This window comes from Bactrocera neohumeralis, chromosome 2, assembly GCF_024586455.1.
Source record: "Bactrocera neohumeralis isolate Rockhampton chromosome 2, APGP_CSIRO_Bneo_wtdbg2-racon-allhic-juicebox.fasta_v2, whole genome shotgun sequence".
Classification (NCBI taxonomy): Eukaryota; Metazoa; Arthropoda; class Insecta; order Diptera; family Tephritidae; genus Bactrocera; species Bactrocera neohumeralis.
Window position 1 is genome coordinate 36,389,133 of NC_065919.1, and position 9,039 is coordinate 36,398,171.

The following is a 9,039-nucleotide window of genomic DNA, read 5'->3' on the forward strand; positions in this document are numbered from 1 at the left end:
AAAAAAATAGAACATTGTTTTTTCGGCAAAATCAATCTATTTTATTCAAAATAGTCTCCTTCTGCTTCAATACAGCTTTTTTCACAGTCCAAAAGCAAGTCGAACGAGTGTTTTAGCTCGTTGGCCGGTATACCGCCAATATGCCGGTGCAAGCCTTTTGAATGGCCTCTACGTCTGCATAACGTTTTCCTTTCATGGGCAAATGCATTTTTCCGAAAAGGAAGAAGTCGCACGGTGCCATATCAGGTGAATACGGGGAGTGGTTAATGGTTAAAATGTGATTTTTGGTCAAATAATCGGTCTCAATCGATGTCCTTCGAAACTTGGATTCTCAGCAATTTTTGGTCGTCAGTCAATTTGTGCGGAACAAACAGCACCTACCTTACCAAAATGTTTAGTCAAAATGCGATAAATCAATGTTTTGGAAATGTTCAATTCCATTTCCATTCAATGATAATTTTGGCTGATTTTTGATTAATCCACGCACAGTTTCGATGAAATTTCCGGTGATCTCTAATTTTGATTAGCCCACATGTTGATCGCCATTTATGTCCTCACGACCACTTTGAAAACGTTGAAACCACTCGTGCACTCTGCTACGGGATAGGCAATCATCGCCATAAACTTGTTTAATCAATTGAAACGTTTCGGAAAAAGTTTTATCAATTTTAAAACAAAACTTAATGTTGGCTCTTTGATCGAAGCTCATTTTCGCATCGGTAACACAAACATACTGACACTTAAAACGCAATAACTTCACTTCGAATCAATGAAATGTCATGAGCTTCTCACTGCACAATCGATAAAGATAACAGATTCTAACGCACTAGTCGACAAATAGATGGAGCCACCAGGGGGCGCTAGATTCAAAAAGTCCTGTTTACTTTGGAACACACCTTGTATTTCGAAGAAAACGACAAACCGTACTGCAAAAGTGGTATCTAAAAATTGGAGTTGTAATCAGTGTATCAGTGTATGTTGCATAAAAAAACGAATATTGGCAAAAAGTTGAAATATAAACAAATATGCGGAGTAAAGTCAGCTGGACGTTTCAAAATTGTGAATATCAGTTATATGGGGGCCAAGACAAGTTTTCCTCGTTTTTATCAATAACTAGCATTTTGGCCGACATATGTGATATAAAATCAATTGGAAGTTCGAAAATCTTTATATTAGGACTAAGGGAAATATTGAGCAGATTCAACACATTTTGGACATAAGACTATGTTATTATCAAAGTAACATTTTCCCCGAATTTCATTAATAAATCTCACAAATTGACTGACATTTTCAGCAACACGCACTGAAACACACAGTTATAGTCGGATTTCGGAAATTTTTGGACGAGAGATGAAATAACTTAGGAGTACTATTTGTGTAAAGGTTTATTCAGATACATTGATTTTTAAACTGAAAAGTATTGGAACCAGTTAAGATTTTATGAGAAAAAAATACTTTGCGGTGTTCATCACAACTCGGCTGGAATACCCGATTAACTAAAGTTTTAAATAAGTCTTGCGCTTAGTCTTTTCCGACCAACTGGCGTTTACTTTTCCCAGCGAACCTTTGGCTGTTCGAGTTTATTAAATGAGGTATGTGAGGTTTTGAGTACATTCACATGTATACCTATATTTATTTATGTCATGGAAATCAGCCGAAAATGCATTCGAGTATTGATTTCAATACGGATTTGGTTTTAGAGGCGCTTCATGCTGGTTCTGGATGCAACATACAAATCGCGACCGCGTTAGCAATATTCAACTCGTTTGTAGCACCCTAAATACATACTACACCCTAAATGTATACTATACATATATACGGCAGCCTCGTTTGGCGAAATGAAGCATATGCACGCCACAATGTCAGTTACTTAAAACGGTTTTTATATAAAGTGGTAACATTTGTGATTTTCCTCCTTACGTTTTTTCTCTCTCTTTTTTTACAGTTCGCTAGAAGAGCGAGCGAAAGCAAAAAAGTGCCAGAGTAAAAACGAAAATTTAAAATAAAAATATAAAAAATGTAAAAATAAATGCATAAAAATAAATGCTTTTCATACAGATGAGCCTTTGCACGTAAATATGTATATATGCATATGCAAACATACTTTATATAAACATACTTATCTATACTATGACCATCTGTGCTTGCGAATATTTTTACGCAATTTGCTGCAGCGCATTTTTCATAAAATCCTCACTTCCGTTCGCTACAATTCACTGCTGCGATGCGGTTGCTTGCTTTATCGTGTGTGTTGCACGCTCTGCTTGTGGACTTGGCGCTCTAAATACTTTTCAATTGCATATTATTTATTGTGACTTTTTTGTAGAGCGATTTTTATTTAAAACGTTTCATTTTTTTTTTAACACTCACACCAATTTTCCTGAGTCACCATTTTTATATCTTTGCGTTTTTGCGTAATCTTTTTATTTTCCTATTAGGTTAATGCATATCGAGCTAGATTAAATGAAAAAGCTTGCAATACTGTTGCTCTAGGTTGTTGCCGTTGTAGTGCATCAATTCATCAGCGCAAACGGAAGCTAATCATTTCGCGGTAACGCGCTTGGCTACGGAAAATGCACAGACAACATCGAACTTTTCGTAACTTTTCACTCGCTCAGCAAACTGCAAACGTCGTTGTGTGCGTGGTTGCCATTCGTGTGTTCGTCAAGAGATTTTAGTCTTCGTTTAATTCATACATATGATAAAATGGCATGATATACTATACATGTATATCCGTTTTCTCAATTTGTATTTATTGAATTGAAGATTTGCTGCTACCAAATAAAATGTTACTACTAAATAAATATAAAGTAAAATATTTGTGAAAAAATATGTGTGAGTGGTAACCCTGAATCTATGTAGAAGTATTTATGTTTGAATTAGTGACTTTTGCTGCAGTCGTCTGGGACAACCTGTTGTGAGACGTCGGAGGAAGCTTTGCTCCCGACGACTCATAGGTTGCGAACATTGTCGACGTTTAAACACGCTCACAACCTGAAAAAAAAATTTTCTAAATGCGATTTTAATGTAATCATTGACGTTAGTATCCGTCTGACGCCTGCCGACATTGGCGGGGATCTGTTGGCGTTTTGTTGCGTTTGCTATTAGCGCATAAGTTGTTCTGTGGTAAAGTGCAACGCATTTTCGTTCGGTGATAAGCGCGTGCAAAAATCATTTTAAAATCTTTTAGCATTCTTCTTTTTGAGAGTTTTTCTGCATATACATACATATGTAGATTTCAGCTAATATTTCCATTACCGTTGATTTGATTTATTGAGCAAATCCGCATCAAAGCAAAGTTTTTCAACATATCGCTGATTTGCGCCCACGCCCCGACGGAAGAGAAGGCAAAGTGACCAAAGATGCCCCTGCCACGATGTCAAAATCGTGCTTGGCGACTTCAACTACAGGGTGGGCAAGGAAGGTATCCTAGGTACAACAGTCGGTAAATTTAGCTTCCACGAGGAAACATCACTAAATGGGTTGAGGCTGATCGACTTCGCCAGGGCTCGAAATATGGTAATCTGTGGTACTAGATTCCAGCATAGAAAAATTCACCAAGCTATCTGGCTGTCTCCGGATCGAAAAGCCACCAACCAGACCGATCATGTTTTGATAGACGGAAGGCACGTCTCCAGTGTTTTAGAATTGCGTACGCTCCGAGACTCTAACATCTACTTGGACTACCTCTGTGCAGTAAGCGCACGTCAACAAACACAAGGACGATTCGGCATCGGAAAGCTGCAATGACAACAGACAGCCGAACGATCGGTATAAAGGAACTGTGGGACGGAATTTCAAGATCCTTACATACAGCTGCAAACGAAACCATTCGTTTTTGGGAAATGAAAAAGAACAATTGGTACAATGAGGAGTGCCGTGTCGCAGCGTAGAGAAAGCAGATTGTTACAATCGACCACAAAGCGTGCGGGATGGGATAGATACCGAGAGTTAAAGAGGGAAGCGAGATGCATTTGCGTGCGTGAGAACGAAGAACTTGACATGCTGGCCGACAGGGGTAATGGTCGAAAATTCTACGAAAAGATGCGGCGACTAGCAAAAGGTTTCAAGACCGGGGCATACTATAGTAGAACCACCAGAGGTGATCTAGTGACTGATGCCCAGAAAATACTAGCTTTTTTGTAAAATATGGTCAGACGAAAGCATTCCCAACGATTGGAATTTAAGTGTGCTCTGCTCAATCCACAAACCGTGGGATAAGTCTCCTCAACATCGCATATAAGATCCTATCGAACGTATTGTGTGAAAGATTAAAGCCCACCGTTAACAAACTGATTGGACCTTATAAGTGTAGCTTTAGGCCTGGAAAATCAACACCTGACCAGATATTCACCATGCGGCAAATCTTGGAAAAGATCCGTAAAAAGAGAATCGACACGCACCACCTCTTCGTCGAACTCAAAGCTCCTTTTGATAGCACGAAAAGGAGCTGCCTTTATGCCGCGATGTCTGAGTTTGGTATCCCCGCAATTTCTGCTTTCTCTAGAATGGATAAGGCAGTGAAGCAAATGGTGAGGTGGTGAACGAGGGCAAGACGAAATATCTCCTGTCATCAAACAAACAGTCATCGCACTCGCGACTGGACACCCACGTCACTATTGACAGTCATAACTTTGAACTCGTAGATAATCTTTATCTATAAAAATCACGTGTCACGTTGTTTGTCCGCGATGGATGCCTAAACTACTGAACCGATTTCTAATTTGATTGCACACCATTGGCAATTTAATCCAACTTGAGAGACAGGATAGCTTACTTCTCAATTTATAATCGCAATATTATATTATTGCAAATTATTTGTATATTATTTGTTTATTAATTTATAGTCATCATTATTTGTTAGCTCCAAAAGATTCTAACAGATGGCGGTAATTATTGATTGGATCCAGTAAGTATTCAACAGATGGCGCTTTTATTTCGATTACTTTGACGGAGGGGTAAAAAAACGAATTTCCGTATAAATGGGATATGTGCGGATAGGGAAGCTTCTCCGGAGGTGGAATATGCAAAAATAGTGTAAAAATAACTTGTATTTGTTTTAAATATTCCCTATTAAAAATTCAAAAATGTTTCACTAAATTTTTTTACATTTTTCATTGGTATATTTAAATATACACTCTAAACATCGAAATAAGTTCACATTTCACCTTTATTTTGTAATATTTTACCTAAATTTATTAATTTAAAAATCACTTAATTATGAGGAAAACGAGCATTGCCACATCTTAAACACCAAATATGTAGGATTCTTAACGATTTTTCTTTATTTGTTTTTTGTGTGATTCTTTTTTCTATATTAACTATAATAAAAATTACTTTCCAACATTTTTCATGGTATAATTGAGTTGTGAATACTTTTTCAATATACATATGTATGTACATGTATAATATGTGATTTATATTTAATAAACACAAATAAGTAAAAATCTGTGATAATATTGTAAAATTTATATCATATCGGGTTGACCGAAGTACTTTCGCGTAGTACTCCTTTTTGAGTTCTCGTTAATAAAATGGTTAAATATTGGTATATCTGACAGCGATTTCCATTTTTTTTGACTATACGTTGTTTTGTGTTTTAGGTGGCAATATATATAATATTTTATAATATTATTATATTTATATTTAGTATTACTTAATATTATATAATGTCATTGTATCAGTATATAATATTACTTATTTGTTTATTAAATTTAAATATTGTAAATACTACTAGTCTTAAATTTCTCGGTTTAATATTTGATAAGAGACTTACGTTTAAGGAACATTGTACAAATCTTCGTAAGCAACTAGTTTCTAGGCTTAATACAATTAAGTGTCTATCATCAAAACACTGTTTAATTCACATTTCTTCTCTCATCAATATTACAAGAGTTTAATTTTATCTAAGATTGATTATGGTCTCCCTATCTACGGCAATGGTGCCAAAAGCAACACAAAGCAAATCTTTGCACCATATCATGCAGCTGTTAGAAGAAGTATTCGGGCATTCCCAACATCCCCAATAAAGTTCACATTAACGGAAGCCGGACTCCCATCCATCGAGGAAAGAGTTATACATACATACTTCGCAGAAGCTTATTCCAAAACTTCTATTATGCATTAACAAGCTCTTATATGGTATAGTAAAAGCCAAATTGACCGACGATATAAACTCCAATACTTCTTCCACTATTTCTAAATGCATTAAATTAGCTAAGGATCTAGGTATTACAACTACACCAGAGGAAAAATTTATTTCTTTTGCCCCATCATCGCTACTCAAAGAATCTTCGTTCGAGTTACATCTTCAAAAACATTAAAGCTGGACACCTGCCCAATTACAGCTCAGTATACACCGCAGAGGCAGCAGCCATCTATAATGCGCTATCCCTGGTACAAAACTCTAACTTAAAAACATTAATATACATATGTATACTGATAGCAAATCTACAATCTCAGCTCTCCTAAATGCATCCAATAAATCCTTCCTCATTGCTCAAATTAGAAACATACTAATTGGGAACACAAACATATAAATTATGTGGATCCCTGGACACGCCGGTATTACCGGAAATGAATGAGCCGATCAAAACGTCAAACTGGCGGCAAAACAACCATTGATTGATATCGACTACATCGAAAAAAATAATATAATTCATTTAATTACTTCAAAACAAAAAGCCGTAAAAGTTAATGCCTGGAAGAATGTGCAACACCACTACGCCATCTGCAACCAAGAGGTGAAAAACCTGCTTATCCACCATCAGGCCGTTGCCAAGATATAAAAGCCTTTGTTCGCCTTCGTCTTGGTCATACGTCATTAAAGCATTCCCATTTATTAAATGGAAACCGTATTTCAACCTGCCTATATTGTAACTCGTCGTCCGTGACCATAACACATCTACTAGATGAATGCCCCTTCTTCAACTCAGCAAGAACCAGTATCTTTCAGAATAATAAAGATCTTGATTTATTAAAAATAACATCTATTGTAAACATCACTAAAATATCTGAATTCCTTGTACAAAATTAAAGAAATATATTTAAGCTATCCTTCCTTTTTATATTTATTTTTAACATATAATTTTAGTTCATAAAAACATATTGCTTGTAAATAATTTTTAAATGGAAGGTTTCATCTTTATTATTTAAGTCGTTTATAATTTAAACCGTGAGCTGAAGGCCTCTGTAGCTAGTGCTCCTTATGTATAATGTATAATAATAATTGTATTATTATTTTACAAATAATAAATAAATAAAATAAATTTGAAAAAAATATCCATAAGCATGCATAGAGGAATTTTAGCGAAAAAGAGGAATTTCGGCGAATTGCCTTGTTATCATATGGCATCGCTCCATTTCGTCGTAATTCTTAGCATATAAGTGTTGTTTATTACGAGTGTAAAATGTAATTTTTAAAATAAAGATTTCTAGGTAAAAAACGTGAAAAGTGCAAAATATGGATTTATTTAAATGATTATGGTTTAATTTAATTAATTTGAAGTGAAAAATGTGCGTAGAGTGTGTATAACGTGGTGAAATAGCTTGTTGAAATTTTCGAATTTTGGGAATTTTTGAACTTAAAAGTCGAATATCTCGTGAACTAAGCGTTTGCGGTACCTATAACCCTGTCATCAGGAGGACACAGTTATATTATTAAATTTGCTATGCATCAAATCACAATGTTACAAACTAAATTTGGTTATCGAGCTATTTATTTCCTGCTTGCTTTTCATGTTATTGATTTATTTATTAATGATAGTTAATCGATTTACAAAAATTTATTTACCAATTTGCAGATAATTTAAAGGTGATTAATAATTCTATTTTCAAAAATTAATTAATATACCACTGTGATCAAATTAAAAGGGGAATTTTGTCCATTTCATTTCCTTCAAAGTACTCCCCTCTCGCTGCAATACACTTATGCCAACGAATTTTCGAGTCATCCATGCACTTGGAAAAATCCTCCGTCGTGATGGTCATCAGAGGCTTCTTCGATTCAGCTTTTATATCCTCAATTGAGTCAAAACGGTGTCCTCGGAGTGGTCAAGTGAATTTGCTGAGTAGCCAGAAGTTACGCGAAGGTAAATCAGGCGGATGCGGTGATTGCGGCGTGATATTAGTTGAAAATGTAGCGAAATGATCACGAATAACATACATAATACAGTATGAGATGGTGCATTATCGCACTTCTTTGTTCAATAAATTCAGACATAGTAAAAATCGAAGAATTCAAGACGCATATCTATTTTAACGTGAAATTTAGCATAGATGTCACTAACAGTAGTACCAACTTACCGATTCGAAAAACACGCGAAGTATAAATTAAAAATTCCCCTTTCAATTTGATCACAGTAGTAGGTATATATGTATGAAAAAAATTATAAAAGCTTCCCAAAATTTTTAATAATTGTGCAAATATTTTTATTTTCATTATTTTTATTCAACTTTTTTTAAAAATTATTTTGTACTGCTCATTTCAATGTGTTATAATAGCATATTTTTGAGTTTTTTTTAAATATTTAAACGTTGAAATTATTATTCTAAGTCGAATGCCAGCGAAAAAATGTAACCTCAACAACGCGCGAAGCAAAGAGGCTCAACGCAAGAGCATTAAACTGCCAGATAATTTATGCACTGTTCTTGAGGAAAAAAATGAATTGATTCAGAGTATTTTTCCGAATATACAGAGTAATTACTTGAATCATAATTGGCTCAGTGGTTTAGATTTGGAAAATCGATGTTTTTCCCATGGGTAACTATATGTTGCATGTTCACGTGTAGGAAAACCGTCGAATCTATGTATTTGTGTTAGCTAAATACGGATTAACCAAAAATATTGTGCCCCAATTAGCGCTAAATTAAATTGAGATTAAAAGTATTAATAATTAAAAATATTGAGTATTATTCTTAAAGATTTAAAACTACTTGTTAGAAATTTAAATAAACAAAATATTTTTAGATTAATTCTTTTGTATTAACTCTTGCCAAATTCAATAGTATGGAAATTTTGTTCAATCATATTAAAAGTAC

At 34.8% G+C, this 9,039-nt stretch overlaps 1 protein-coding gene across 1 annotated transcript in view; it reads right to left on the reverse strand.

The window, feature by feature from the left end:
- LOC126757543 (eclosion hormone) overlaps window positions 1-2,407 on the reverse strand; it is a 76,677-nt gene extending 74,270 nt beyond the window's left edge. Inside the window, exon 1 of the mRNA XM_050471531.1 lies at window positions 2,120-2,407. The gene's annotated coding sequence lies outside the window, so the exon portion shown is untranslated. The remainder of the gene's footprint in view (window positions 1-2,119) is intronic.
- Window positions 2,408-9,039: the final 6,632 nt, after the last annotated feature.